General features: G+C 34.7%; 1 long non-coding RNA gene across 1 annotated transcript; it reads right to left on the reverse strand.

Moving 5' to 3' along the window:
- Window positions 1-2128: 2128 nt before the first annotated feature.
- Window positions 2129-3905, reverse strand: LOC121807667. Its single transcript, XR_006051981.1, has 2 exons — window positions 2465-3905; window positions 2129-2374 (listed from the first exon to the last, which is right to left on the reverse strand). It is a non-coding gene; the product is annotated as an uncharacterized LOC121807667 (long non-coding RNA).
- Window positions 3906-8046: the final 4141 nt, after the last annotated feature.

Raw genomic sequence — 8046 nt, forward strand, 5'->3', positions numbered from 1 at the left:
GGTGAATAATATGAGTTGTATGCAAATATGTGTATGAGGAACGTGTAAGCATGATCTGGTGTTTTCGAGCATGGAAAATCGGTGGTTGTGTTGTGGAAGTTTTAAAAACCCTATTTTCGAATTTGAACCAGAAATCTGTGATGCACGACCAGTGACTTATGATCTGTATTCGACCCATCAAACGAACAAATTTTACTACGAAACTTTTACTGAGTAAACTTCAAGGTGTTTTCTGTGTCTCGTGTGAATTTCAGCCCGTTTTATCGAAAAATGAATTTTTAATAAATTTTTGAAGTTTGACACTTATTTTCAAGTTTAAAAGTATTATATGATGTATGTATGTCCAAGGAACGTGCCTAATGATGTGATCACGTGTGATAAGTTGAAATATATTACGGTGTGTTTTTCCGTCTTTGTGACGAACGTTGGGTTGGGTTAATTGAGAAAAACGATGAGAGAGAAACGATAGGACATGCATAGTAGTATGATTTTTGTGGAAGGCTGACTTGTGTTGTCGTTGACAAGGGTGATTGTGTATTCGTGAACTTGAGGAACGAGAGTTGCCATAAGTTGGATTGTGAATTGTTAAGCGAACGAGGTGGGCTTCCTTTTCAAATCTCTTTATTTTTCCGAAAATACTATGTGGCGTTATAAGGGTGGTTTAACTTGTTATGTCATACCATGGTTTGTTTTGATTGAGATTGTGTGCCTGATGCCTAGTTCGTCTGAGTTTACTCCGTTAGGCTATATGGCTGTGTTATGAAACGAATTCGGGTCTGAGTAGGGCCGCAAACCCTATCAGACTGTGTACACTGGTGGGATCGTGAGCCGTCCTTGCTAGTCGGCCGGTCTCGTGGGCGAATAGTGTGGCCACACTTTCGTCGCACATGGAATGATGATTGTGATTGATGGATTGTTGAGAAAGTGGGGAGATTATTTGACTGGCTAGTCTATGAAATGTTTTTGTGTTCTCGTGGTAATTTCTTAATCTCATATAAAAACTCGAGATCACTGGTATGGATGACATAACTATATAAAATGTTTTCGGCATGAGCCCATTGAGTACAACAAGTACTCAGCCCTGCAATTTCTTTTAAAATTTTGCAGGTTGAGCTGGATGTTGCGAAGGATGTTGAGCTAGCCTTAGGACGCGTTGTGTCTTCATACATAGGCGTGATCCTTGACTCTTTTTAAACCTTATTTTCCGCTGCTATATTTTAAACTATGTCCCAAGACTTTAATCTTTTCGTACTGTGTTTGAACATGTATGGTTGTGTTAGGTTTTAACCAAGTAATTACGTTATCTTTTGAAAATGGTGTTCTCGTGAATTAAATTAAATGGTCTACTTTAGAAGTTAATTGGTTTTCTTTAAGTTATTTTCTCCTTTTTTTTTTCTTTTAAAAGTATTTATTATAAGCCTTTTCTAATTGATAGTAAAATTTTAACCTTAAACTTCTTTAAACCAAAATGTCTTTCTTCCTTTAAGTTAATTAGGATTTTCTTTTAAAAACGTTATCCATGCATGTCGGTCACGATCGCCGCGTTTGTGGTACCCCTAGTATGGGCGGTCGTGACACGTTGCCACTTAATCGAATCAATCCTCGAACCGAAACGCGCCAAAGATAATATTTATAACTCCCGATTTCGCACTACTTTAACAGTAAAGCGACAAGTTCGGGGTCGATCCCACAGAGAAGTTGGTGTGTCGAGTGTGTGAGTAGTGAACAGGGGGGTTGGCTGCTGCCACGCTTTAACTTGGGAGTTTTAACTACAGTTTTTATCTTGGCAGAATTCAAACTAGCTAGCTTGATCAACGGAAATTTAAACACTGGGTTAAATAAATTGCAGGTAATAACAGAAAAGTAAATGCGCGATTTAAAAGAGAGAATAACTTCGATTAAACTAAGATACGATTACATCGTGAAAATAAACTAAGCTAAACTTCGAAAATAAAGAAAGCGGTAAACTGAGAAGAATCTCAGCGGGAAACTTAAGTTACACCGACAGAAATGGTTATTCTGCAGCGCTCCCTTCGGTCGCCCTTTTAACTACGCTATCTAAGCTAAACTAGTGTAATAGTGGGGACTTAGATTCTCGAGAGTTATGAAATAAAATGCTAGAATTTTATTTAAGAATGAATGAGTATTTTATTTCTTGAAAGGGGTACAAATACAATTTCGAGAATTTCAAGCTAAGCTTTAAATTACAAATGTTGACGGAAGAAAAATATTGGAAATAAACTTTCCCTACACTATTACAGCCGAGAACTACAAATTTCTGGCCTTTCTAACAAGGGCTTTCGGCCCAGATTCTTGATAGTCGTTGTGCCGAATTAGAAGGCGTACAGCCAGCGGAAATAGGCCTCTCGCGTGCCTGCCGAACACACATAAATGAGACTTAGATTCATGGGATAAAAGATGAACTAATACCAGGTTCTAGAAAAAAGGGAAAGGGAAACCTTACCTTTCGAAAAAGGGAGGCTGAGCTGGGCCGAAAGAGGTAAACTCCAGCCAGCACCATTCCACCCCAGTAACTACACTCTGCAAGGCTGAGATTTTCAGATTTGTACCCATTATCCATCCGTTGCTGCCAAGGATATCAACAGCAAGATCCTATTGTAGTGCACCTGCCATAAATTAACAAAAGCAATTAATAAACCCCATATTCCACCAAAATCAGTTAGAAAAAGGCCAAGAGAGCAGTCAGCTGCTCAGCCTGAGATTTCCCCTTTTCTCAGCCAAGGACATCAGCCATAACAGGCTTTCTATTACAGAACCTCTATAAATGCCACCTCTCGGCTCCATTCCCTCCCACCACCACAAAACTGCTCAGCCTTATAGCAAATTGAGAGTAAGAAGAAAGCAAGCTAAGGAGAGGGAGGAAGAACCGAGGCAGGGAGGAAGAAATCAAGTCGGAGACAACAATCTCAAGGTTTTTCAGTAAGTAAACAACACCCTCTCATAGCAATAGAACATACGCATATGCTCATGGTAGAGAAACTTAAGCACAGCATAATAGGCCGCTAGCCAACACATAACATGCTTAAGATGAGAGGAAGCTAACCTTTTCACACCACATGCTAGAAACCACAGCTTGTAAAGATTTCCAGAACATAAGTAGTGTTCACAGCAGAATACTAAAGCGACAATATGCTTAGTTATACAAACTAGTAGCGTTGGAAACTTGAACCCAACTACTGTCTAAACATCGATTCAGAAATGCTTAAATGATAAACTAGACAGCGAAGTGGTTAAAAGGGTGACTTAGCTTAGGGAAGGTTGTCCGACGACGGATGATGGAAGCTGAGCGATGCCGCGAGGCTAGATCGACAGCGAGCACGCCGGCGGAGGTAGCCGCGGGCAGAACCGCTGCTCGAACGAAGAATCGGAGCTGGCTAACGGTCGTCGGTGAGATATCCACAGCGTGGCACGTCGGCGGAATTGGCTGGCGGCAGATGGCGGTGACGACGGAAAGGCGCCGGCTGAGGGAACCGCGGCCGAGTTCCAGCTCGATGTAGGGACTCCAGCCGAGCTGAGGCATTGACGGAGGGGAGCGCGATAGTGACCGTGATGCCGAGAGCTGGAGCAGTCGCCGTGAGCAGCCAACGGCGACATCAGGGTACCGGCTGCAGAGAGAGAGCTCGACACTTTGAGAGCATCGACGATTCGGTGAGCGCCGGAGAGTAATCGGCGATTTCTCCGGAGAGGAAAGGCACCGCTGCCTCACTTCTAAATCAGTGATTCCAAAATTGAAAAGGGAAATAGAAGTATAAGAGAGGGAAAACCAAGGGCAAAGGAGGATGACGCCGGCAGAACCGGCGTGAGATCGTCGGAAGTGGCGATTTCGCCGAGGAAGGAAGAGAGAAGAAGCTGGTGTGCAGTTTCTCAATTTGGAGAATAGGAATGAGAAACCTCAAAAATAGATCTTTTTGGTCATTAACACATCATAGAATGTCATAACGTATAAAGCTTTATTTTTGAAACATACTCTTTTAAATATTTGGATTTACTACTTGGCAGCAATTAAACCATTTCAATCCAATGAACTACAAACTTTTCATTATACAATATGTGTTAGGTACTAATGACATAAAAATAGGATCATTTTGGTCATTACAACATCATAAAAATGTAATATCGAATAAGTTTATTTTATAACATAACTCTTTGAATTTGGGTTTACTTGGCCAACAAGTAAACCATTTCAATCCAAATGACCTACAAACTTTCATTATACAATCTTTGTTAGGTACTAAATGACATAAAAAATGGATCTTTTGGTCATTACAACATCATAGAAATGTCATAATGTATTAGCTTATTTTGAAACACAAGTCTTTATATTTGGGTTTACTTGGCCAACAAGTAAACCATTTCAATCCAAATGACCTACAAATTTCATTATACAATCTTTGTTAGGTACTAAATGACACAAAATAGGATCATTTGGTCATTACAACATCGTAGAAATGTAATATCGTATAAGTTTATTTTATAATAACTCTTTATATTTTTGTTTACTTGCCCATTAAGTAAACCATTTCAATCCAAATGACCTACAAATTTTCATTATACAATCATTGTTGGTTACTTGCAAGACATAAAAATAGGATCATTTTGATCAGTAGAACATCATCGAAATGTCATAACTTATAAGCTTATTTTGAAACATAACTTTGATAATTGGGGGTTTGCTTGGCCAACAAGTAATCCTTTCAATCCAATGAACTACAAACTTTCATTATACCAATATGTGTTAGGTACTAAGCTAACATAAAAAGAGGATCTTTTGGTCATTACAACATCATAGAAATGTCATAACGTATTAGCGCTTATTTTGAAACATAACTCTTTATATTTGGGTTTACTTGGCCAACAAGTAAACCATTTCAATCCAAATGATCTACCAACTTTCATTTTACATCTTTGTTAGGTACTAAATGGACATAAAAAATAGGATCTTTGGTCATTACAACATCATAGAAATGTCATAACCGTATAAGCTTATTTTGAAACATAACTCTTTATATTTGGATTTACTTAGGCCAACAAGTAACCATTTCAATCCAAATGAACTACAAACTTTCATTATACAATATGTGTTAGGTACTAAATGACATAAAAATAGGATCATTTTGGTCATTACAAACATCATAAAAATGTAATATCGAATAAGTTTATTTTATAACATAACTCTTTGAATTTGGGTTTACTTGGCCAACAAGTAAACCATTTCAATCCAAATGACATACAAACTTTCATTATACAATCTTTGTTAGGTACTAAATGACATAAAAAAATTAGGATCTTTGGTCATTACAACTCATAGAAATGTCATAATGTATTAGCTTATTTTGAAACACAGTCTTTATATTTGGGTTTACTTGGCCAACAGTAACCATTTCAATCCAAATGACCTACAATTTCATTATACAATCTTTGTTAGGTACTAAATGACACAAAAATAGGATCATTTGGTCATTACAACATCGTAGAAATGTAATATCGTATAAGTTTATTTTATAACATAACTCTTTATATTTTTGTTTACTTGCCCATTAAGTAAACCATTTCAATCCAAATGACCTACAAATTTTCATTATACAATCATTGTTTGTTTACTGCAAGACATAAAAATAGGATCATTTTGATCAGTAGAACATCATCGAAATGTCATAACTTATAAGCTTATTTGAAACATAACTTTTATATTTGGGTTTGCTTGGCCAACAAGTAATCCATTTCAATCCAAATGAACTACAAACTTTCATTATACAATATGTGTTAGGTACTAAATAACATAAAAAAAGGATATTTGGTCATTACAACATCATAGAAATGTAATATACGTATTAGAGCTTATTTTGAAACATAACTCTTTATATTTGGGTTTACTTGGCCAACAAGTAAACCATTTAAATCCAAATGATCTACCAACTTTCATTTATACAATCTTTGTTAGGTACTAAATGACATAAAAAATAGGATCATTTTGGTCATTACAACATCATAGAAATGTCATAACGTATAAGCTTATTTTGAAACATAACTCTTTATATTTGGATTTACTAGGCCAACAAGTAAACCATTTCAATCCAAATGAACTACAAACTTTCATTATACAATATGTGTTAGGTACTAAATGACATAAAAATAGGATCATTTTGGTCATTACAACATCATAAAAATGTAATATCGAATAAGTTTATTTTATAACATAACTCTTTGAATTTGGGTTTACTTGGCCAACAAGTAAACCATTTCAATCCAAATGACCTACAAACTTTCATTATACAATCTTTGTTAGGTACTAAATGACATAAAAAAATAGGATCTTTTGGTCATTACAACATCATAGAAATGTCATAATGTATTAGCTTATTTTGAAACACAAGTCTTTATATTTGGGTTTACTTGGCCAACAAGTAAACCATTTCAATCCAAATGACCTACAAATTTCATTATACAATCTTTGTTAGGTACTAAATGACACAAAAATAGGATCATTTGGTCATTACAACATCGTAGAAATGTAATATCGTATAAGTTTATTTTATAACATAACTCTTTATATTTTTGTTTACTTGCCCATTAAGTAAACCATTTCAATCCAAATGACCTACAAATTTTCATTATACAATCATTGTTTGTTACTGCAAGACATAAAAATAGGATCATTTTGATCAGTAGAACATCATCGAAATGTCATAACTTATAAGCTTATTTTGAAACATAACTTTTTATATTTGGGTTTGCTTGGCCAACAAGTAATCCATTTCAATCCAAATGAACTACAAACTTTCATTATACAATATGTGTTAGGTACTAAATAACATAAAAAAAGGATCTTTTGGTCATTACAACATCATAGAAATGTCATAACGTATTAGCGCTTATTTTGAAACATAACTCTTTATATTTGGGTTTACTTGGCCAACAAGTAAACCATTTCAATCCAAATGATCTACCAACTTTCATTTTACAATCTTTGTTAGGTACTAAATGACATAAAAAATAGGATCTTTTGGTCATTACAACATCATAGAAATGTCATAACGTATAAGCTTATTTTGAAACATAACTCTTTATATTTGGATTTACTAGGCCAACAAGTAAACCATTTCAATCCAAATGAACTACAAACTTTCATTATACAATATGTGTTAGGTACTAAATGACATAAAAATAGGATCATTTTGGTCATTACAACATCATAAAAATGTAATATCGAATAAGTTTATTTTATAACATAACTCTTTGAATTTGGGTTTACTTGGCCAACAAGTAAACCATTTCAATCCAAATGACAAACAAACTTTCATTATACAATCTTTGTTAGGTACTAAATGACATAAAAAAATTGGATCTTTTGGTCATTACAACATCATAGAAATGTCATAATGTATTAGCTTATTTTGAAACACAAGTCTTTATATTTGGGTTTACTTGGCCAACAAGTAAACCATTTCAATCCAAATGACCTACAAATTTCATTATACAATCTTTGTTAGGTACTAAATGACACAAAAATAGGATCATTTGGTCATTACAACATCGTAGAAATGTAATATCGTATAAGTTTATTTTATAACATAACTCTTTATATTTTTGTTTACTTGCCCATTAAGTAAACCATTTCAATCCAAATGACCTACAAATTTTCATTATACAATCATTGTTTGTTACTGCAAGACATAAAAATAGGATCATTTTGATCAATAGAACATCATCGAAATGTCATAACTTATAAGCTTATTTTGAAACATAACTTTTTATATTTGGGTTTGCTTGGCCAACAAGTAATCCATTTCAATCCAAATGAACTACAAACTTTCATTATACAATATGTGTTAGGTACTAAATAACATAAAAATATGATAATTTGGTCATTACAACATCATAGAAATGTAATATCGTATAAGTTTATTTTGTAACATAACTCTTTATATTTGGGTTTACTTGGCAAACCAGTAAACCATTTAAATCCAAATGATCTACCAACTTTCATTATACAATCTTTGTTAGGTACTAAATGACATAAAAAAT

The sequence above is a fragment of the Salvia splendens genome, chromosome 6, assembly GCF_004379255.2.
Source record: "Salvia splendens isolate huo1 chromosome 6, SspV2, whole genome shotgun sequence".
Classification (NCBI taxonomy): Eukaryota; Viridiplantae; Streptophyta; class Magnoliopsida; order Lamiales; family Lamiaceae; genus Salvia; species Salvia splendens.